Raw genomic sequence first — 24,779 nt, 5'->3', positions numbered from 1 at the left:
AAAGTGAAGCCATTTCTCCAACGTGGGCAGATTTGTTCACTGGGAAGTGTTTATAGAGGTAATTATCATGAGAAAGAAATTGTGCTTCTTAATATTTAATATGATATGAAGCCTATACATAAAAATGAAAGTAATAATTAGAGATCATATTAAATGATACAAAGGGAGGGCCTATAAGGAGTATAAAGGATTTCCATATAACATTGTATACAGTTGCAAGCTTAAAGACCTGAAATACTTAATCTTCTCCTTAATAAGACACCTCTTTTTTTTTTCTTCTAGGATTACGAGTGTGAGCCACTGGAGCCCAGCTAAGATACCTTTTCTAGATGTAATTATTTTTCTTGCAAAGGAAAATTGGTAATTCTCAGATTATCTCCTTAGTTATTGATTAGATTACTAACTTTTGATTTATGTCATTAAATGTCCTGAAAATGACAGTAAATTTAACAAGCTAGTTGAACTTGGACAGTTGGTAAGCACACCATGTCAGCTAGAATCCATAAGGCCACCCTGGCACATTCTTAAAGTCCTTCATCAGCTACAGTTATGAGGCTTCTTAGTTCCTCCTCTTCCTCTATCTGCTTCATAGAAATCATACAATTGTTACTTCCAAGAAGATTCTCAATTATTCTACTTCTTTTCATTTCAAGTTCTCAGTTGAAGCATTATCTTTCCTCCTGGCTTTCATATACTTGGTCAATTTTTTCAGGGTTCCCAGAGTGAGTGTCCTTAACTTGGTAATTCTTAAATTTTGTTCCTTTTAAATTTTATGCATATTCTTTATCTCTCTGAAATTATCTCCTTTATTTGCATTATTATCAGGTAATATCAGGGTCATAAGGTCAGGGTTCTTTCTACATTCTTCATGGTGAAGGACAGACCTTGGAGGTCAAGGAGACACTTCTCCCCAGGAAATGCCGCCTGTTTGCATCTGAAAGGCATCTCCACCCTCAAGCAATACAAAAATAGGCTATAAAACCCACTCCCCACCCTGACCCATGGGATCACCGGTTTCGGGTCCGCCTGCATTCTCCAATATGCAATCTTTCTCTTCTCTTTTCTACAAATAAATTCTCCACGAATAAAATCTTTCCGACCTCTGCTGTTAGAGTCTGTCTGTGCTTTCATTCTCAGAGCAGGCTCAAGAACCCTGAGCACCTGGAATTCCTGCATGTGTCATCCGTGCTTCAATGGTTTTAGCTCTAGTACCTTGAACACTTCTGTCAGGGCAAGTACTCTCTATAAATTATAGGATGAATGACAAATTATACCCAGGGCATTTTTTTCCCATTCATGTTCTGCACTTCCAGGAAGAGTTTACAGCTAGGCTTGATTCCCAAAGAATGAAAGGAGAATTAGGTTCACCACAATTACACCTTAAGCTACTCTTTAGCTCATCATGGAATAAGGCTTTTTGTAGGACTGTGAGCTTATCATTCTGAGACTTAATCTACACAAGATGAAACTCATGAATTGATGGTAAATTTAAAATAGCTTACAGAACAATAAAAAAAGGAAATGCAAGAGGGAGTTGCAAATAAATTGTAAATGTTTCTAATGCTATATGAAAGTCTCCAATCAAGAAAATGAAACAATAAACATCTAGCTTTTTAGACTCTTCTGTATTGTGCAAGATATGCAATGTGCATAAAATTAATATTATCTATTTTTTCCTAAAGTAATATTATTAGGCTTAATGTGGAAGCAACTATGAATTGAAAATGCACTGTGAGTAAAATTTCCTGCTTATTCCAACAGTAATTTAAAATTTTATTTACATATGAAGTGACATACATTTTGTTTAAATTTATAATTGCTTGGTTGATCGCCTCTGTTTCTGCTAGATATTCTGAGGGTTTATTGTTAAGGCTTTATTAAAGATTACTTAAAACGTCACAAACTTCCTTGAAAATGTGGTAGAAACTCGGATCAACTTTACCAAAACAAACATTTACCAGTTCACAAAGCAGAAACTCCCAGAAAGTTCACGAAGTATCTCTCTTTCTTCGTCTCTTAGTTGTGCTTGTCTCTGGTTTCCTTGTGTCTTATCATCATCTACCAGATGACTTTCCTCCAGTGATTTAAAAAAGGCTGGAGTTGGGGTTATATGCTCCTAAGGAAATTTGATGAGCAAACAAAACTCACAGCTGTAATATGTCTCTAAAATAATGAGGGACCCGTATACATAATGAGCGAGGTATGAAGTTCAAGGTAAATTGAGAAAACAGTAAAAAGAATTGCTATTGCTTTTTCTATCTCTTTATTTTTTAAATACCATCTTGGAACAAATGTCTTCACTTGACCAAAATTTCTTACACACTTGTTTTTATTACTCATATGTTACTTGAAGCTTCTTAATTGAGTGGTAGCTGAATCTTTGTGAGACTGGTTGAACTTCATAAATATATGATTTCCTTTGTAATTAAACAAAGGGCATTCCCAAGTGAAAGTCCGAAAGTAATCTCCCCTCTGTGGCCTACAAAAGTAATTCTTCATTTGCCCATCTTAATACTGATATAATTCTAAATTTGAGCCAATATCATTTCCTCAAACAAATTTCTCTTCTAAACACCCATGACCCTAATTCAGAGTTTTATGTATTAATTAATTAATTAAGCTCTTCCTTGTTCCTAAATTTCTTATAGTCTTCTCTTGATGATCTCATTTGTTTCTATTTTGTGTCTGAAAGGGAAGTTTTTGCTATACTTTCTCATTTCCTATGACAAATATGTATTGACTATGAGCTATAAACCAAGCAGCTGGCTAAATTAAAGTAATAAAAATTGTTTGCAATAAGGTATTTGGCTACTTATTGCTAATTACACTTTTTTCCTCTCTACCCCTATCTCACCGATCTTCACTGCATGTGGGAAGTCTCTGTGGTGCAAATGACAAACATATTTGAGATTCAATACCTAATCATATACTTTAATGGATTTATGAGACCATTTTTAATTCCCATCACTTTTACCTGAAAAGGTTCACCCTTGGAAAAGTATGCTGGATAGATTTTTTTCTTTTTTTTTTCATTTATTCATATGTACATACATTGTTTGGGTCATTTCTCCCCCCTCCCCCTGCCCCCCACCTCCTTCCTCTCCCCTCACCCCCCTTGTTTTAATCTCAGTTCTTCTGAAGGTTTCCCCTTGTCTATTCATTTTTCTAATACGGTGTGCCACCTCTACTCATCCTGGTAATGGGTGGGTTTTCTACCCTTCTAGGAGATAAATTTCATTTTCATTAATGGGTGAATAACTTTTTTGGTGTTTCCTGAGGGCATTCAAAGGTGTACCTGAGTAACTCCAAGGTAGTGTGTATCCTTGGCGATTTTTAACAGCACTATCAATTTTAACAATATTGTGACAGCAGATGCAATTTTTGATCTTCTTATCTTATCTAGTGAGTTTATTTTTTACTTTTTTTCTTCTGGTTTTCCCTGCGGCCGTTAAGGGAGATGACTTTTTTGCTATTTTGGTGATGGTCTTACAGTATGATTTATTACTTACCTTCCCAAGAACTGTGCTTCCCTCTGGTACCCATTTTAGTGAAAACATGTCCATAACCAAGAGTGCGCACACACAACTGAATAAAAGAGCTATTAGTTCTTCTCAGTTTTTCTTTTCTTTCCCCTTTTTTGTTAGCATATATTAAATGCACAAAGAGATTTCACTGTGATGTTTCCATGCATGCCTATGATGTACTTTGATCAAATTACCCCTTCTACTACTTTCTTATTTCCTTCTCCCCTTTTTAAAACAATTTTCATTATTCTATTTTCAAACATGCATAAATGCTAACACAGGAGAATTTCCCCAACTTACCCAATAAATGAAGGATGACTAGCAGGAGGCAGATCATTTCAGAATCTTGTTACAGGAGGACTGGATCGTCTAACAGTAACATGGGTCATAGATGTTCAGCCAGGCTGGGATTTCCTGCTGTTCATCATTATGGAACCCAAAAGCAGCAAAGCAACTGGCTCACTTGAACTCTACTGAAGATGGTTGTGATGGAAAGAACAAGCACACACCCACTGTCATTGATTGTGAACATCAGATAAAATGATGGATGCATTGAAAGAGAAGTAGTGAACGCTTTCCCTGTCTTGGTGTTATATTGACCAAGTCACTTGTTGTCAACACCAGGAGATTTTGTGCCTTTTTAAAGCCATGTGATTCCTTTTTAAAACCATGTGACTGGGCAATGCACTTTACCTCACTGTGATTCAATAATGGGGCAAGATGGAGGATCTCTGTGCTAACATATTAATTAATTAGTTACTACTAGACTACTTATTGCATATTATCTTATACTGCTATTTTATTCTTTTATAATTATTTTCCCTTATCTAATTAATAACTATCGTGGTAGAGCATATGAGTTTTTCTGGTTTTTTTCTTCCTTTTTTGGTGGTAGTAGTTGAGTTCATGGCCATGTTCTTGCTACACAAGCACTCTACCATGTGAGCCCCTCTTCCAGCCCTTTCTGTGTTGGTGGTTTTTGAGACAGAGTCTCATTTTGTGCCTTGCTGGCTTGGGCCATGTTCCCCTATTTGTTCTTCTTTGCATAACTGGGATGATAGGCATGTACCGCCATACCCAGCCAGTGGTAAAGATGGAATCTTGTGAGCTTCTGCCTGTGTTGGTTCAAGCCATCATCTTCATGATATCCACTGCCCAGGTAGCTAGGATTATAAGTATGAACCACTGTGACCAATAAGTTTTTTGTTGTTCTATCCAGGGATTTGCACAGAGGACTGGGTAAATATTTTGGGGTGAAGATGTTGATCTTTATTGGAATGATATTGATGACTCACTAGGTGAACTATGTGAAGATTGGGGGATGTGGGAGGGTAATGGTAAGACCCTTCATAATGCCTGCCATCCTTTTTTTTAGTAGCAGATGCTGTTTCCTCTTTCTTATATCCTCATAGTGCTGAACTCTTCAGCTGAAGGCTATGTACTCTGAACACCAGAGTCTGTATCCTTGGGCTTTCTACAAGTTATAGGAACAAACTTGTCTTGTGAGAAAAGTAGGTGATTTCAGAAGGGGACTTCAACCAGTGACACTAGTGGTGAGACATAAGAACCCACATTGTAGGATTTTAATGTGCAGGAGGACATCTAAACTCAAAGTTCTAATTCCTGTCTATCTTCACTATCATTTTGTTTTCAAGCTCACCAAATTCCAGTGTCTGATTTAACTTCATGGCCTTCTAAGTAGAAAACACACAGGGAACGATTGGAGTCCAAGACTTTACTCTTTCATGCTTTAACACACTAGCATAAGAAGACTGAAGCCTACATCCTATGACTTGGAACCACAGAAGGTAAACATGGTATTAAAGGGATAGATAGGGAAAAGAAAGAAAATAGCAATTTGAAAACCAAGAAAGCTTCAGATAGATCAAAGTGTGTTGTGTGGGCACTTTATGTGTAGCAAGAGTGTCATCAGAAACAAGGCAGACAGAAGAAATAAATCTAAATCCTTAGATTCTCACTAAAGGAAATAATTAGCAGAAAAAGTACAGAAAAGGTGTTTGAAATGTAAGAAGTAAATTTGTTTTAAGAAAAGACATGGATAGAAAATACACTGTCTTAATTTTATGAAAAATAAAGTTTCCTTATCTTGGGTAGGTGCTGGCCAAAATTTGAAACAAACTCAGTAAAGAAAGTTCAAATTGGTTGTTATTTGCATATTACTGCTGAATATGCTTGCTATTTCACATTAGTAGTCTTAACATTCAATAATTTTCAGGAAAAATAAGCGAGATGAATATTCTTTCTATACTGCTTACATAGGAGTTCATTCACTCTTACTTTTCCCCAAAGATAATTACTTACCCTATTTTTATATACTAATTTATGATATTTGAACTTATTTGAATGTAATATAGTCATTAAATTCATGAATTTAATTTGTTAGAAACAAATCTCTTATTTCATGTTATTTTTCTTGATTTGAATACATTAAAGGTTAAATTAAATAAACATGCATTTAATGCTTCTTTAAATACATGCCAGATACAGATAAACACATCATTTTCAAAACTAAATATGCATTGTAATTCTTTGAGAAGTTTGAAGGTCACATTTGAAGAGTATGTCCTGGTTAGATGAGGATATTTACACTTATCTAATAATGCTGATGTGTTCCATTCACTGTATATCTATTTATATATACCATTTCTTAGATTTTTCCAGATGGTGAACTGCATGACCTACTACTGTTAAAAAATGCAATTAGGAGACAGAGCTGTCATAAAGTGCTAATAACCAAACTGAATGGAGTCTTGTTACTACAGGATACGCACACGCTAAATACTGACTTAGATTATTGTTGACTCACTGCTCCTTTTGGAATGAAGAACTTATGACAAAATGCATTTCCATTTAATATTTAAGTGTTCATTAATACAGAGTGACAAGGAGGAGATATAAACTTACATAGAGTATAAATGATGGAAGATTTAGAAGAAGATGGTTAATGTGTGCTATGAACTGCTTATGCAAATTTGATAAACCTGTGAGTCAAATGACCTAAGATGAATGAAATTGTGGAGTAAAAAAGAAATATGAAGTAACCATTCATTGGGGACATTTGTCATATCACTTCTGTTTGTGACCAGTATAGTGGTAACTGATGAAAAGCTGCTGTTTTCTGGAGACGAATTCATCTACCAAAGTAATAATCCTCACAGTAGTTATGAACAAACAGCAGTTTACCCCAATGACTTCAAAAAATCAATCAAACAATTTGTTTGATGTACTACATACTCCTGAAAAGTCTGATTGAAAGATGATGTCATTGCTCTCTGTTCACATAAGTTACTTTTTTCAGTTGTCTGTGAACCCTTCCATTACTTGTCTATCAGAGAGAATGAATACTGTTGATATACAAAGCACTCAGGAAACCTGATCAGTGCCTTCTGCTAGAGTGAGGGATATTTGGGAAGTTTGGGGACAAATCACAGTATTTCGTAGTTAATCCAGTGTCTTGAATGAGAAGAGAAGTCACTGAAGGATTTTGAGCAACACACCCAAACTCCTCTTACGCTAGTTTCCAGTCACTACCCCAATACCAACCTTTATGCTGACTTTTAACACCATAGATTTGGCTTGTGCTTGAACTTTACTAAAGGTAATTGTGTGGGGTGCCCTTGTGAGTGTCTAGCTTCATTCAAATTATATTTGAGATATTCTTGGATCTTATTGGGTGCAGTCATTTTTTATTGATTTTAACTATAAAAATATGTCACAATTTGTTTATGTATTTTCTCAATAATTAACATTTAGGTTGAACAGTGTTGGACAGTGTTATTACAAACTATTTCCTGCACACTTCTTTGGATGTTCACGTGCATACATTTTGTTTGGGCACCTATAAAGTAATGAATTGTTAAGTCAGAGGTTATGCATATATTTAATAAATATCATCTAACCATTTTCTAGGATGGTTGTAATGATTTTCACTTCCATCAGCAGCATTTGAGAGTTCTGGTTGTGCTCTGACTACCAACATATAAGCTCTCCTCCCTTGGCCGAGTCCTGGAAGTGATGGAATATAAGGACTGTATCTCCCCTTTTGCTGGCATTCTCACTATTTTGCTTGCTTGGTCTGATGAAGCCAGCAGCTATGTTGTAGAGTCTGTATGGAGAGACCTCTACACCAAGGAACAGGGAAACTGAGTCTGTCAGCCTAATAACCAGTGGGGAAGGGAATCTTCCCAACAACCAGTGGAGTAAGCTTAAACGCAGACCCATCTTTAGTTGAGTCTTAAGATGACTGCCACCTTTGAGATACTCAGAGTCAGAAAACTCAGATAAATACCTAGGTTCCTGATTCACAGGGACAACCAGTATATGTGAGATGAATATCAAGTGTATGTATTTTGAAGCTACTATTTGGGGTGATTTTGCTACATAGCATTAGATCAATATATTGATTATTTTTATAAACATTGAACATTTGAACATGCTTATATACATCTTTTGCCTATTTTTCTGTTCAAGTTATATGCTTTTTTTTTGTAGTAGTGTTGGGGTTTGAACTCTAGGCTTCACATTTGCTGGGCAAGCACTCTACAACTTGAGCCATGCCCTCGGCCCTTGTTTGCTTTAGTTATTTTTTAAGTAAGGTCTCACGTTTTTGCACAGGGCAGTCTCAGCCAGTGATATTCCTAACTGTGTCTCCACATATCTGGGATTACAGGCATACACTACCATGCCTGGCTTATTTGTTGAGATGGGAGTCTTACTAACACTTTGCCTGGGCTGGCTGCAAACCACAATTCTCCTGATCCCTGCTTCCTAAGTGTAAGTCACTGTGCCTGGCCAAAGTTATATACTATCTTGTTAACTCATTTGTTTGCTAATCACTCATTTGTAGTTTTTTAGATATCTTAAACATGAATTCCAAATAAATATTTACATATCACTTCATTTCATGCTCTGTCTTTTCTCTTACAGTGGTTTTTGTTTGTTATTTTACTGTGCTTGGACTTGAACTTAAAGCCTTGCACACACTAAGCAAGTGCTCTACCTTCCAAAGCCGTTTAGAACCCCTTACAAGGTCTCAAAACAGTGACTTTGGACTTGTACTTGAAACAAAAGTACCAGGGGAGAGTATGAATGCAATTCCTTGTTACCACCAATTATGTACTCCTGTTTCCTGCATTTGGGAAAATCAGGGTTGAGCACATCTGGAGTCTGTGGATAAGCCTCACCCTGCAAAAACTATGTTTATCACCATGGTATCTCCCCTGCCAGATAGTATGGTTTGTTAATTTAAGATAGACCAACTTATCAATTTTTAAGCCTCTTTTATGATTAATGCTTTTGATGTACCGTTCAAGAAATTTCTGCCTGCTTCAAGGTCATAAAGATATTGGTCTATGTATCCTTCTAAAAGGTTTATCATTACCTTTCACATTTAGCTCTATAATCTGTCTGAAATTGATTATGTTTATGGTATGGGGATTTATTTTTCCCACATAGGTGTCCAGTTGATTCAAGGAGATTCATTGAAAAGATGTTTCTTTTTGCATTGCAGCAGAGTATTATATTTGCTATAAATCAGGTAACTGAATATTGTCTGTTGGCTTTGTTAAATTGTGTTAACGTGGTTAAGCTAGAAACTACATTTCCCAGAATTTTCTCTGAATTATTTACCAATAAGGCTTGGCTAACAGAGAAGCTTACACAGTTTAGGAAGGAGAATGTTAGAAAGTGGCTATTACTCTTCGAAGGGTACTCAGGTAGAGATGGTGATGGATATGGTGGCTTCTTGTTTGCCCTCAGTCCATGTCTGGCTTTTCTGCTGCTGCTCTGCTGATCAGAACCAAGTATCTAGCAGTACACACTCAGGACTGGTCACTCATGGTGGCAGCAATTTGTCATTGACTTTCCACTAGCTATCTCTTCATGTCTGTAGCTGGACATGCTTGCTTTTCTTAGAACCATAGAAACTTCCACTTGTCCTCCCATGCCAGTGCATCAAGAGAAGTGATTACAAACTCCTTCTCTGACACTCTGAATTGCTCCTTTGGGCAGAAGGCACAGAGAGACATGGGATCAGTCAACGTGAGAGATCCTTTCCTCAGGGCAGGCTGACAGACACAATGTGTATGTGTGGACCTGGCTCTAGGCTCCTTTTATTTATTTATTTTTCCTTCTTTTAAATTATTGTTGTACTGGGAGTATTTTGTGACTTTTATTAAAGTTCTTACAATACATCACAGTTGAGTTCTAGGCTCTGTGCTTATACCGTTTGATTAGTTTTTTTCTATTCTTGTATCAATATTACAATGTCTTATAAGTAGCTTTATAATAAGTCCTGATGTCTGGCAGTATAAATTCTCTAGCTTTGTTTTTCCTCAGCATTGCTTCGGATTTTCTAAAGTCATTTTTATTTCTATATAAATTTGAATCAGCCTGTCAACTTCCACAAAAATCTACTAGGACTTTTTTTTATTGGGATTGTACTGAATCTATAGATCAATTGAGGGAGACTGGCATTTTTTTTTTACAATATTGTCTCAGATGAAAATATTGAGGTACTTATCAATATTGTTGGATGTATAATTTACTTATTTTCACTGGTGTACTAACTTTTGTTGTACAAATATGCCATAAATTGCTCATGCATTTTATTGAGTGACACTTGGGTTGTCAATAATAGACTATTTCCCCCCATTTCTTTGTCCTCTTTGCAATACATAATTTAGGGCTTAAAATGAATCTTCCACAAGTCAGGCTAGTATAACATTGATACATCAACAAAAAAGTTAGATATTCTTCCTTTTTTTTGGTGTGACTGGGATTTGAACTCAGGACTTTGTGCTTGCAAAGCAGGTACTCTACCACTTGAGCTATGCCTCCAGACCATTCTGCTCTGTTTGTTCACAAGATAAGATCTTGTGAATTGTTTGAAACTGGCCTCAAACTATGATCCTCCCAATTAAAGTAAGGAGGTTACAGGTGTGAGACACCAGCACCCAGCCTAAAAGCTGGATATTCTAATAATGGAAAAAAAGCATGATATATATCCAACAATATGCCATCTTAGTGCAGACACTCATTCATCATTCTGATAGCCAAACTGGGGGTCTTTCGCTTGCTCCAACAATGAAGAGATGACATTTATTTGCCTTTAAAATGGGAAGTCCTACCACCAATCCAGGTTGTCAGAATTCTTCAGGCTTAACAAATTTCTATGTATTTTTCTGTACAGGTCGTAGGCATCACCATGATCCATAAAATAAAATTTTGGGAAAGGAAAGTGGAGCCCAACTTCCTATATCTGTAAAAGATGACTAGAACTTTAGGCTTTTCTTTTGAAAACGAAAAGAGTTCTGAGAAGGTGGAGTCAAGGTTTTCATCTTAGCTGTAAGAATTCATTGATGTTGAATGTATGCATCAAGAACTCTTGGTATTTTCCTCTAAGCATTAAGACTCAGAACCTCCCACCTCATGATTCATGGTCCCACTGCAGATTCTCTGATATGGAAACTTAACTCCTCATTTTAAGGATACCAGAGGGAGGGGGGAGGAGGGTGAAGATGGTAGATATACTTTGTATACAGGTCTAAAATTGAACAATGATACATGTTGAAATTATTCTAGAAAGGGGAGGATAAGGGAGAATGATAGAGAGGTGAATCTAATGAAGATACATTTTAAGCACATATGTAAATGTCACAATGAAACCCCCATGTACTATATGCTAATAAAAAAAGAAGTTGAGAATAAATATTATTCATCTGGACCCAGGTTTAAGATTCTTTAAAAGTATAATATGGATAAAAAGCAAATGTCTTTGAGAGAAAAGAGAGATCCTCCCTTTGAAAAACACTGGAAAAGGCTGTAGAAGAAAGGACTACCTTGAAGTGAAAAGGAAGGCAGAAAAGCAGGGGGGGGGGGATGAGAAAGTTATCAGAGAGGTGACGAAGGCCTACTGGCTGATCCTGGTAAAGTATCCCAGAAGGGAGAGGATGCAAGTGAGCATACTGCCCATGTTCTTTGGGTGTGCAGAGAGCTGTACCAAGCTCTTACTTCCTACATCTGATGCCTGATGCCTGTGCCTTCTGCTCTGTCCTACATGGGCAACTCCAGCAGAATTGTGTTCTCCACTCATTATCTGCTGCCCACACTACTGGACCAAGATTTTAAAACTACAAATACATGGGCAATTCTCCACTGGAGAACTCCTATGCATTTGTAAGAGCCAGCTCAAATATCTCCTGAGAAGCCTTTTTCCAATTTCTCAGACAGAATCTTTAACTTCTCCCTTAGTGTTCCCAGAGTCCACTTCATTCACTTCCATTGTAGACCTTACTACATTATTTTGTGATAATTTGTAAATTTTACTTGGCTCTCTGTATCCTCTTTGAGGAAATCTTCTTATTTATGTTTTTTACCCCGATAAATGGGGGTAAACATATATTTATATATTAGGATCTTAAAAACTGTTGTGGAAGTAATCTATCCATGGCTACATAATTCACAGATTTGAGTGCAAAATGAAATGTTAGTCTTTCTCTTCAATATCCATTAATAATTCCAAGACAGTAACAGTTGTACATTAAAATGAGCGTATGATTCTCCTGAGAAGAGGGCCTGAGCCGGATCTTAGGTTGTATTTCTGTGAAGGTGGCTCTGATGGGAGGCCATTCTTTGATTTGGCTCTGTCTTTTATAGGATATAAATTTGATTTGGCTCAGTTGTAAAATTAATACTATTCAATGACACTTGATTTGATAGATCAGTGGGCATGTTATCACAGAACATCATGAAGAACTGCCCTGATAAATTCTTTGCATTTACACACATATATGTATACATTTACATATAAATGCATATAAATGTTGACTTTTTAGTGGGATTCTAAATGCTCTCTATATTGTACCAATTACTATATTCTTTTATTTGTGATTATTAAGGGAAATTTTCCTTTTAGTATTAAGATGGAAAATAGTGGTACTTTCTTCTGAGTTATAGCAACTATAAATGAGACCTCATACTTATTCATTCATCCATTTAACAACTATTTACTGAATACACACTTTGTGTTAGCTACTTGGCCTAATGTTAGATAGATGGTTAAATTAGTCATAAACCATCCTTGAACAAGGGTTATGCTTTATGGATATAATAGATGCTAGATAAAAAGTATCCAGCAAATTGTAACTGCTGTAAAAACTGTGACATGACTGTGTAACATGGGGTTCTGAACTTGTCTGGTGAATAAGAAATGACAGTGAAGCTGAATCCTCAGGTGATTATGAAATAATGTTAGTAGATCAGAGATGGAGAAGAAGAACTGACGTGGATAGAAGAAGCTCAGAGAATAGAAGGAATCAGTAAGGTAGAAACTGAAGGCATAAACAGCTAACATTCTCATGGAGAAGTAGACAGAAAAAATACAGTCGGAATGAAAATTCCTGAGAATAAAACAGGAGTTAAGGTGGGGATGTAGTAGTGTAAAATATGGTACTAGAGATGAGATAGAGTTTTAGGAAGAACAGCAGACACGTGTGTCAAAAGTGTCTATGAGAGGCAACAGGAGCAGAGGCTAAGGATCACGAACACAAAACATGTCTTGGATATGTAGGAGGGGAATTGAATACATGGAGGACAAATTTTAGAGCAAGAATTGATGCCCTCTCATTGCTGTATTATTTTCCTTTTGCTGCTATAACAAATGTAAGGCTTTAAAACAACATGAATTTATTATCTTAGAGTTGTAGAGGCCAAAAGTCTGCAATAGGTCCCAGGGATAAAGTCAAAGTGTTGGCAGGACTGATTTCTTCTGGAGGATGTAGGAGAGATTCTGTTTCTTTTCTAGCTTCTAGAGGCTACTTGCATTCCTTGCTTATGGTTCCCAGTCAGTAACAGTATAGCTCTAACCTCTGCTTCATCACGTCTCCTCTGTCTCTTCTGCCTCTTTCAATTATAATGTTCTTTATGTGATAATATTAGGACTAGCAGGTCATCCAGCACTATCGCCATCTCAAAATCCTTGGCATAATCACACCTGCCAAGTCCTTATTGCTGTGAAAGGTAACATATTAATGTGCACAAGGGATTAGAGAATTTCAAGAGGGTAGAGAGTATTATTTTGCCTACTACAATTTCTAAGTAGGAGTTAGATATTTATCTCTAAAAGTAAAGTCAATTTGCTTCATTTTTTATAGAATGTTGTATATCTTGAAAATAGAGCAAATTTGAAAATATAATGCAAAATATTTAAGACAAGAAATAAGTACTTCTTTTGTGATCATGAAAACCGATCCCAGTTTTACCTATACTATTTACTACCTGTGTGACCCCTGGCATTATTAAATCTCTCTGAATTTCAGATTTTGTACTTGACAGTAATAATAATAATATGATAGTGTCGAGCCTAAAATTAAGATCTTATGTGCTGCCTTGATATTGAAAATGGAAGGGCTTCAACCCCAAGTTACTACCCAACTCTACTTCCACAAATAAGGTTCCTGACAAAACAGTCTTCCCTGTCAAATGGACCAGTGCCATTTTTACTTCATTTTCAGTTCCTTGCCAGCTCACAGAACTATTCAAGGAAGCCAACTACATCTTCCCATAGGACTCAAGGGTTCCTCATCCTTTTGTTACCATGAAGCTTCTCTCCCATAATCCTTGGGTGTTCACTCTGTTTCTTAGTAAACCCCATGTAATCCTCTACAGCAATGCTCTCTTCTCCTGGGCTGCAAGAACATGTGATCAATAAATGACTGCCTATGTCATCTGTCCAGTGTTGGCTGTTGTTTCCAGCCATCCTCATAACCCTTTAAGGAGAGATGAATACACATCAGCAGAGTGAAAGGAAAGTGGTTAAAACAAGTATCACTCCATAGCATTTTTATAGGGTTATGTTTTTAAAGTATGTTAAGATCTTAGCAAAGAACTTGGAAAAGTCCTACTACATAAAACATTCTCAAAACATGGTAACCATTTTTATTATTACCTAATAAAGCCTACATATTTTCAAGTTCTGTTACAAATAAAATTATTACATTTTAAAATTCTTATTCTGTACATTTGGCAAGAGTTGAAATTATATGCATTTTCTCATCTCTATGTAACAGACTTCTAAAGAGGAGGTCAAGTTCTCATGAAGACACACTGGCTAAGCAAAGTACAATGTGGAGTTTACTAGCATAAGGAAGACTTGGCAGTAACTTTCTTGATATCCTAACCCCAAGGAACTTGTCCAGAAAAAACATATTTTAATTCAGAGACAGCAGGCAAAAGATAGATGTTATTGTCCTCATTTATTGTATACAAACTGACTTCAGACCTATACAAACAGCTATGCACTTATGAAATGTTTGCCTAAGCAGATGATAAGACCTTCATAAACTGAAGCAGAAGGGAAGAACAATGAAATGATTTTGGATTGGGGAGATTTTTATTCTTGCATTAATGAGCGTCTGAAACATAACACCAGCATTTCTTCAGAAGGGAAATGCAGGATGGTTTTGAATCTAAGTGCTGCTCTTGGACTGAATCTCAGAAAGTTGAATTTCAGAAGTGAAATATTGATGTAACCCAAAAGGACATGTCTGGTATCAGAGGCAGATGTGTTAGTAGGGATAAAAAACATTTTCTTAAGCGTCTGATGCAATTGGCAAAGAAATTGTTCATGGTTATAGAGTACCCAGCCGAGCTTTCTGGAATAGAAAATGAATAAGAAAAGCTTCAGTTTCTTCTTGTAATTGTGCACTGAGAGGCACATTTTTTAATGTTCTGTTCCATTTGTGCAAGATCTCTTGGTCGAATATTTCATCAAGCTTGCTGTGTTGCAAACCTACTTTCCTTTTAAGAGCACAGGGAACCTGGCTTGCTCTCTGTGTCCTGTAGTATAGAAAACATTCCTTTTTCATTTCTTGCCCTCAGACCACATTTGACCAAAACTTGCCACATGTTAGCAATGCAATCTGCTGTGGCAGCCTTTTCTGATTTATTAGATTGGGAGATATGACAAAATGGCAGATATATGGAGCAAAGTTGGGTTTTCATACAGCAAACACAGTTTTCTGCCTTTGGATACTGAAATCAAGAGAACCATTGTTCAGAAAAACTATCATTGTCCTGGTTTCAGAGCTGGAGTATACCAAGATGGCTTCCTCCTTGCTCTTTGCAGCATTTTTGCCATTTTTTTGAACACCACAGACCTGAGAAAGTATAAGCTGAACTGTGAGGTTCAGAAACTCTGTATTAAGCAAAGACCCGACCAGAGGAAAATTAAGAAAATAGACTGAAAAATAATAATGACAAACCCCCAAATTCTTCTCATGGGGAACCCACTTGCTCCTGACAGGCAATCTAACACTTCTAGAAATTCTAAGAACATTTGGAACAGAACTTCTTACCTTCTCTTAGTCTGCTTCTCCCCTGGTTTCCCAATGAATGTCCTGTCACTTCACACAGTTGCTGAAACCTGACTTCTTAGCTTCTAAGTTTTTAATCAACTCCTTTCTGCTTCCTGCCTCTGCCATCCCCTGCCCTCACATCTAAATAAATCACCATCTTTTGGTTCTGCCTCCAAACATTCTCACATATGTATCTCCATCTATCCACAGTGGCTCCTACTCCAGGTCTTGTGTCTGTCCAGTCCCTCTAAAGTGATATAACTACTTTCTGCTTGGAATCCTTCCCAGTCTTGCTCTTTACAATCTGTTCAAACTAAAGCAAGAATGATCATTCTAAGATGTGATTCATGACCCTCTTTGATTTAAAAGCCTTTTATTTGTTTCCCATTGCTCAACCACAAAGTCCAAACTCATTAAGAAATCCTTATTTTCTATTTTGGCTCTTTCTTCTTGTACAGATTGTATTAAAGTGGCTAGTCTTGTATAAATGTAACTTCTTTCACCTTCTGAAATAAGTACTGTCTTCACTCAACTGTTTTCTCTGTGTGAAACAATTTTTCTCCCTAGTTGGCCAGCCCAACCTTATTATATATATTTTTTGATACACAAGTTAGTATCTTTTTATAATGAAAAAGAATTTAAATTACAAAATTTAAAAAGCTCACAAATACTGTGAATATTATGACATTCAAAAAATACCAAAATATCCTTATTAATCAATTGCTTGACACATCTATTATCCTTTTTAACCTTTGTTTTGTATTTTTGTTTATTTTACAAAATAGTGGGTTTCATTCTGACATGTTCATACATGTATACAATATAGTTTTGTTCATATTTTTTCCTATCACCCCTTCCTCTGCCCCCCTGGATGCCACCAGTAGCAAATAGCCTCCTGTGTAATTCATCTCTTTTTGTCTTTGTATATTTATTTTTAGGTCTAGATTCTATGTATGAGAGAAAACATGATATTTGTCTTTCCTAGTGTGGCTTATTTCATTTAACATGATTTCCAGTTCCATCCATTTTCTTGCAATAACAGAATTCCTCTCTATGGCTGAGTAATACTCCATTATGTATGTCTACCATAATTTTTTAAATCCATTCATCAGTTCTTGGGTACCTAGACTGATCCCATAACTTGGCTATTGTGAATTGTGCTGCAGTAAACATGGGTAAGTAGGTATCTCTTTTGTATGCTGAGCTTGATTCCTTTGGGTTTATATCCAGGGGTAGTATAGCTGTATCCTATGGTATTTCTATTTTTAGATTTTTGAAGAGCTGCCATAATGATATTCACAGTGGCTACACTAATTTTCATTCCCACCAACCAGTGAGTAAGGGATAAGCATCTCCTTCCTCCCCACCATATTGTAGTTTTGATTTGCATTTCTGAGATTCAGGTCAAGTTCACATGCTTTTGGTAACTTGTCCAGTCACCTGCTAGACCAGTGCAGTTGCCTCACAAAGCAAATCATGTTAAAGAACTAACATGATTTATTACAATTTATTGCTTAATTGGCCTACTGCTGTGACTTAGATTCAAAAAGGGCAGGTTCCAAGCCTCATCAGTCTTCTATGTTTAGCTCATCTATAGACCAACCTAGGTCAACTGACACAGAGTTAGTAAGCTCAAATACTTGTTGAATGAAATCCAATATACCTGCTAAATATAATGCTAGGTAACACACATTAGGTTGTGTGATGTGTACAGCAAATTTGTGAAGCAGGTATTATAGTGCTTCTCCTAGTGAGACTTGGGGAATGAGTGCTCTTGTCTGAAATCAAAATTCATAGTTCCAGTTTTCTTCCTAAAGCTAGACAACGAGAGAAGGAAATTGCTCTTATGAATGCACAATACTGGCTGGAAATGGGAGAGGAGTGGATAAAGAAAGGGACAAGTATGGTAATATGGAAGCAGTAGAATCACAGAGGAAAGTAAGGACAAGAGACTCACTTATTTTCTCTTTAGTTTCTCCCTCCCTCCCTCCACCCTCCGTCCCTCCCTCCCTCCTTCCTTCCCTTCCTCCCTACCTCCCTTCCTTTGTTTGCTTTTTTGTGGTACTGAAGTTTGAACTCTAGGCCTACACTTTGAGACACTCCACCAACCCTTTTTTTGTGTGATGGTTTTTTTTGAGATCAGGTTTTGCAAACTATTTGCTCAGCCTGGCTTCAAAACATGATCCTCCTCATGTCTGTCTCTTGGGTAGCAAAGATTGCAGGTGTGAACCACCAGCACCCAGCTCTCTTTAGTTTTTTGAATGTAGTCAGATCCTCAGCGGGGAAGGCAGGGATGCCCTCAGCACAGAAGGGTTTAGCTCTGCCTTTGTGCCCCAATCTGCTGCATTCTAATGTGGCCATCATTTCAGAAAGAAGGCCCATGAGGACACTAAGTTCCTAAGCCCTTCCACCAGAGCTGATTCATGTGGAGGCTCTAAGAGAGGAATTACCTGCTTTGTATTTCCTTGATACTAGAATTCTGTCTCTTTCTTGGGCCAGTTGGGTAAAAATGAGTATAATTTCTTACAGTATTTGTCCTTATGGGCTCTAAACGTTCTCTTAGAGACATTATTTGTATTACAAGAGTTTATTAGGCTTGTGAAGTCTTGACCCACACCACGCTCTTTTTATGTTGAAGCATTGATAATTACCAGTGTAGTACCTTGTGTCTGGCAAATGTGGCCCAGAATTCATTGTTTCAATCCTGTGTCACAAAGAAGGCTCTGGGGCAGATTTTTAGCAGCAAGTTGTCTTAGTATTCATTTTCCAACATTGAGTTCTATCTTATGATGCTTTTAAATTTCTGCATATTTAGTAGATGGAGAAGGAGAACAGTCTCAAAATTAAAGCTGTCTTTCAGTGATTTGACTTCTTGGTAATGGAGAATGAAGCAATCCAAATGGAGAATTTTAAATAAATCACCATTAACACACATGACATGTTGCACATCAAGTAAGTTCTGATGCACAATTAGTCACTTAATTAGGTTTAAAATTCATTTAAATAGATGGCTTCAATCCCTGGCCCACCCACTTACTTTTATTATTGCCATTTAGACACCAAATACAATTTAAGGCCCATATTATGGAGCTCTCCACCCTAAATAAATGTGTGCTGGAAGGAGAGACAAAGGACCTGTTTGGGTGATTAGTGAGCAAGTGTCTATTGAGACCCACATAGCACAGTGAGTGCATGTTTGGGCAGTGTTCAGTAGGAATAGTGTCTTTCTGTAGAAACACTCAGCCTATAGCTCGTGAAGTAAAATATCTCCCCATCTTGCTCCATGTGGTAATAGAGTGAAAAAAGAATAAACAAAAAGTACAGTCAAAAACAAAAGCATTTCCAGTGGAGGTGTGTACTCTTTATGGCTACCAGGGTGTCTATTATCTCTTTCATTAGCAGTAATGCGCACACGTTTTGAAAGTGAAGTCTGTCTTCCAGTCAATGGTGATGTTGTATTTACTTTCCAGAGTTTTTCTTTTTTAGTAATACATAAAACAATGGCACCTGTTATCATCAGTGGCATGTTAGATTCTGTGGAAAATGGCATATTTTTCTTCAGCCAACTTTAAGTGGAGTTTCTCAAGGTCACTCCTATATCTGATTAAGCTTACTTACTAGGTAAATACTTATTCTCTCATCCCTTCATTTCAATGCATGTTATTGGTTCTGCTTTTGGCACTAGAAAAAATAAGACACTAATACTGCTTCCTAATGACTTATAGTCAAGAAGGGGCAACAGATATATAAAATATAATATGCTAGCTGGCTTTCCATTACTGCAACAAAATACTTGAGACAATCAACTTAAAAGAAGAGAGGTTTATTTTGGCTCACAGTTTTGGAAGTTTCTGACCATCATGTTTGGTTCTGTTGTTTTTGTGCAGAAGCACTTAGAGAAGAAATCTGTTCACATGATATGTCCAAGGACAAAAAAAGAGGAAGAGACCATACTCTTACAAGTGACCCAAGACCTCCTGAACTTTCAAACATAATTCATTGGATATGGTTTATATATACACCATGGAATATTATTCAGCCATAAAGAAAAACGAAATTTGTAGGAAAATGGATGGAGCTGGAGATCATGCTGAGTGAGATAAGCCCAGCTCAAAAGGCCAAATATTGCATTTGTGGAACCTAGATCTAAAGTGATGATGATGATGATGATAACAGGACATGAATACATATGGAGGACCTTCTAGGGGGGCTCAGCAGGAGGAGAAGGGGAAAGGAGACGATACTGAGAGGGGAAGAGGATTGAAGTATGCACTATTTACAATGAAGATAGCATAATGAAACTCACCAGCCACTGTTTGGAAAAGGGGGAGGTGGGGGTGAACTTATTCAAGGTCCTCTCTATGCATGTATGGCATTACCACAATGAAAACCCTTTGTATTATTAATGTATGCTAATTCAAAAATAAGATAAAATAAAAAGCTTCCACCACTTCCCAATAATACCAAATGGGAACTACGCTTTTAACACATGACCATACAGGACATTTAAGACACAAACTGCAGCATATAGTTTGATGCAAACCATCATGGTAAGTGTTGCGTTAAAGACTAAAAACAGAGCTCAGTGTGGAGAAGTAGGAATTCAGCACAATTTTCCTAATTAACCTCTTTTGTAAATTTGGAATTCTATAAAATATAATTGTTTTCATTTTCCTTAGTAGTGGTAGCAACTCATGGAGAGCTTTTTCTTTTTTTTTGTTTTTTGGAGGGGGTTAAAGTTCATGGACTTGACTATGAGTTTCAGATTTTAGTGCTCCAGAGTCACTGGGGGAGTTTACTAAAGATTCCTATGTTCCTCACCATGAGAGTCTAGTCCAGTAGATGGGGACCCAAGAATTTGTATTTGTGAGTTGTTCCTTACTCAAGGTCCTTCTGATGTTTAAGACAGTGTTTAGTTTGCATTTTGAGATTCTTAGTCTAGACAGAAAAAGCTAACACTAGAACCAGTTATAATAAGAATGCAATATTCCACTTTCTCGCTCTTTACCTAACTATTCAGAATCTGACTTATTTAAATGGGAAGTTCAAATGGCAGTGAGAACAGTGCAGGACAGGAAGCCCATGCATACTAAATAGACAGAGGACTAACCCTACTTGCTTATGGGAGCTTCTGTTTGGCAACCATGAAAGCAGCCAATTGTTTTTCTTTTTAAGTCTGTGAAAGTATCTATGTGAATCCAGTGTTTTGTTAAACTTTTTCTGCATGTTTGAAATACTAAGGTGGCTGTAGTGAAGGGAGGCAGAATGAAGTAATCTTTAGGGGAGAGGAGGGAAGGAAATAAAGGAGGTGTTGTAGGCAGACCTGGAGTCACACAATTGCATGCTTTTCTTACTTGCCTGGTCCCAGCCCAGTTCTTGGGCAGTGGTAGAAACTGCCTTTGCAATCAATGCAAGCCAGATTGCAATGGGCGGATGCAACTTATATCATAAAAGGTAGTCTACACTCAAGCCAGTAAGAATTCCACTTACTTCAGTTGGTAACATTTTCTTTCATCTCCTGTCAGGATTCAACAACTTTATCTCATGGAGATGTAGAAAAGTCAAAGTATACTTTTCATTTCTGTAAAATATTATTTTTCACTTGGGTAGTTGGTGAAAACCTTTTATTCTAACTTCAAGGTTATGGATAGGATGTGGAGAACTGTATTCTATGAATGTATTTGCTGAATATCTAACTTGAATATTTAAAATGGTGTTATGGATCATTTGCTTTTATGTACTGCTTTAGGCAGCATAAAAAATGTTCTGTTGACAGCAGTCAACTGTAGTTAACAAACTGATGATATTCATTAACTGGTTACATAAACCAGATTCTTTGATTAGTTTGCAAATACTGAACATCTTAATTGAATGCACATTTGTTTAAAAAAAATTAAGGATTCTCAGTTATTTAGTAATATATAAGAACCAAGAAATGTGACTTTGTTCTTCTAAAGATGACACACATGTATGTAGCAATGCTTGTCTGTGTTGTTGCTATGCTGAGTTGGTGAATGTACGGAAAATGCTCTTCAGTCTTCTGTACATATCAACACGGAAACAACTGGGAAATGAAAGAAAATGCAATGGTGTTTCCTCATTATTGCCCACTTCCTGAGTGCTTTCATTTCCTAATGCTAATCTCCCTACCCCCAAATAACCTTTGGGTCATTCAGACTCTTTTATGTAAAGATATATTTGAAAAATGACAGCTTTGCTCTCTCTTGTCATTTGTTTGTTTTCCTCTTTGAGCTATTTATGTATAAACAGGTATTTGGTCTTTTCTAAGTTGCCTTTCCCCTGGTTGGTTATTTTCATTTCCTGAGGTGATATAAATGGATTTTAATCTCCTGGGTAATCCTGTGCAATTTCTGTCAGCATCACTGAAGAACTCTCTGTGATGGAAATGAATTGCTAGAATTTGCAAACTTCTTTTGAGAATTAGATGCTGTGGGGGAACCTGGGCTTTTACTAAAAAGTATAAAGGGATTTCCCTACATGCAAATTTGCATGTTTTGTCTTCACTTACAGCCTTCTTTCTAAACCTCTGTACTTCATTTTGCTTCTGAAGCAGAGGTAACTTAATATATTTTTTGATCTAAGTTAATAGCCATAGACAATATTCTACATAACCAACCAGTTCCTAGTAGAGATTTTCAGTGATAGGAAATAATTTTTAATTGACTGGCAACTTCTTTCTACAACATTTTCCTTAATTTTCTGACCAGTCAGCAGGCTCATTCTCTGAATATATGGGCAAAGTTCACTTATAGAAAATCATCAATTTCTTGGAATTAAAGTCCCAGAGCTTACACTTCAGCTTTTTGCTAAAAGATTTACATGATTTAAATTCTTCCACACTGATAAACACAATCAATCAACAGAGAACATGCACTGAGGAATTAATTGTTGTCAGTTGATGTATTTAATGGGACATCACACTTCATTAACTTAGCTAACTCATTAAGCCTAAACAGACATGTAAAAGAAAAAGTTAATGGTCAAAGTTGAAAAATAAAGTCAGTCCCTCTGCGGTCTTCATTTCTAACACAGAGCACAGGTTCTGCAAAAATAACTTGTTTGTTGCAGATGATTTTTTTTTTTTTTTGTAAGGGTAAGGTCTGGTTCTGTGGCAAGGAATTGTATACTTTTTTTTTTTCCTCTTCCTTTGTGATATATAAATCATGGTCTATTAGAAAGGGAAACCATTATGTTTTATGACATTGGTTCATGTGATATATGTATGGCTCATGAATGATATATATTATTTTTATATTGTGGAACTCTTGATGATTTAGCAAAAGCAATTTGAAATGTCAAAACCCATGGGAAGTTGAAGATTTCTACCTTGAATGCAGATATGTTGAATTAATATGAGCTTCCAAGTAAAAAATTGATACAATTCTTTTTGCCTTTTCACATTCATTTCAGTTATTGCCATTTTGGTGTTGTTGTCTATTTTCCTTGGTCTTTTCAATGTTTTTTAACTTAAGAGAAACTCACTATAGCATACCTTTCAAGAACAGGGAATTGCTACCCTGCTTTAGCAGAGTCAGGAGTTTCAAATCCTAGGTCTCCATTGAGCTCTGTTTCCATAGAATGGGGTGAAGGTGGAGCAGGCAGACTGGAGCAGAGTTCTAATGTGACATGTCTATTTATGGGAGAATGGCAACAAAGTGGCCATTGCTCTTCTGATAACTCAGTCTTGAAGCTGTTCCACATGTCTGAACCCCATTCCTCCCTAATGGGTCTTTTCATACACACTAATTTCAGAGGCAACAATTTTGCTTCCTCCAAGTTCATATAGCTCTGCTAATGTTTTCACATCTGTCCCTAGTTAGGAAAACCCCACTAGGCTGCTTTGGGACATTATTTCCTGCTTTTTTTTTTCTATATCACATTTGAAGAGGAAAGCTATTTTGTAGATAGTGCATCTATCTATGTATATCATAGGTTATGTTGTGTTTTTCCATGGAGTCACATCAGAGACAATATGAAGGAACCAGAGGGAACCTTAGAGAGAATCCTTAGGAATCTAGTTTAATAGCTTTACCTTCAAGCAGGGATACCAAGAGCAAGGAAAGAAAATGGCTTGTTGGAGATCTCACGAGAGATAGTAGTCTGTTATCTGAGTCTCTTAGCTCCTTTTATTATTGTATACTGACTCTTCAGTGATAATGCTTTCATTTACTGAGCACAACAAATGTTTGCAATTCCATGTTCAGAAAGCTATATAAAAACAAAGTATAGTGATGCTATGCTTCCTATTACCTCACTGTCAAAAATCTTTAATTTATTTTAGAGCATATTTGATTATTAAGACAGTGGAAAAGATCTCTTTTCCTTAGTAGTTCTGGTTTTGTTGTTATTGTTTTTTTTTTTTATCATGACTATATCACGTAACTATTATCAAAGAAGTATATAATAAGTGCTGAGAAGATAAAAATGATGAATCAGACACCCACCTTGCCATCCTGGGTCTTATAGCTTGTGTTAATCTTTGAGTGCTGGTGTTTCAGAGCTGCAGAGAAACCTCTTCATCTCAATTAGCTAGGCTGCAAACACTCAAGTATAGAAGAAGAAATGGCAATACATTTAAATGGCATACTGTAAACTGCATGGGTATTTACAAATCCTGAGTTTTCTGCTGATACAGAGCAGCTGTTTTCTTCAGAGAAACAGCATATACTTTGCTATGGCCATCTTGAAGTATCTGACATTTTCAATGAATCTTTCCACAATTTTCACATAGAATTTTCTTATCTTCTCATGCATCTTTTCCCTCCATTGCTTTTGATAGTTTCCATATTTCACTCTGCAAGCTCTTTGACATATCTATCTTATATCCTTTCCTGGGTTATATGAGACTCTTGTTTAGTTG

General features: G+C 36.6%; 1 long non-coding RNA gene across 1 annotated transcript in view; it reads right to left on the bottom strand.

Moving 5' to 3' along the window:
• The window catches only part of LOC141415094 (uncharacterized), a 62,667-nt gene extending 46,555 nt beyond the window's left edge, over positions 1 to 16,112 (bottom strand). Inside the window, exon 1 of the long non-coding RNA XR_012440119.1 lies at positions 15,899 to 16,112. This is a non-coding gene — a long non-coding RNA (uncharacterized lncRNA). The remainder of the gene's footprint in view (positions 1 to 15,898) is intronic.
• Positions 16,113 to 24,779: the final 8,667 nt, after the last annotated feature.

This window comes from Castor canadensis, chromosome 12, assembly GCF_047511655.1.
Source record: "Castor canadensis chromosome 12, mCasCan1.hap1v2, whole genome shotgun sequence".
NCBI classification, from domain to species: Eukaryota; Metazoa; Chordata; class Mammalia; order Rodentia; family Castoridae; genus Castor; species Castor canadensis.
Note: the sequence above shows the minus strand (reverse complement) of the source record. Positions and strands in the feature narration are given on the sequence as shown.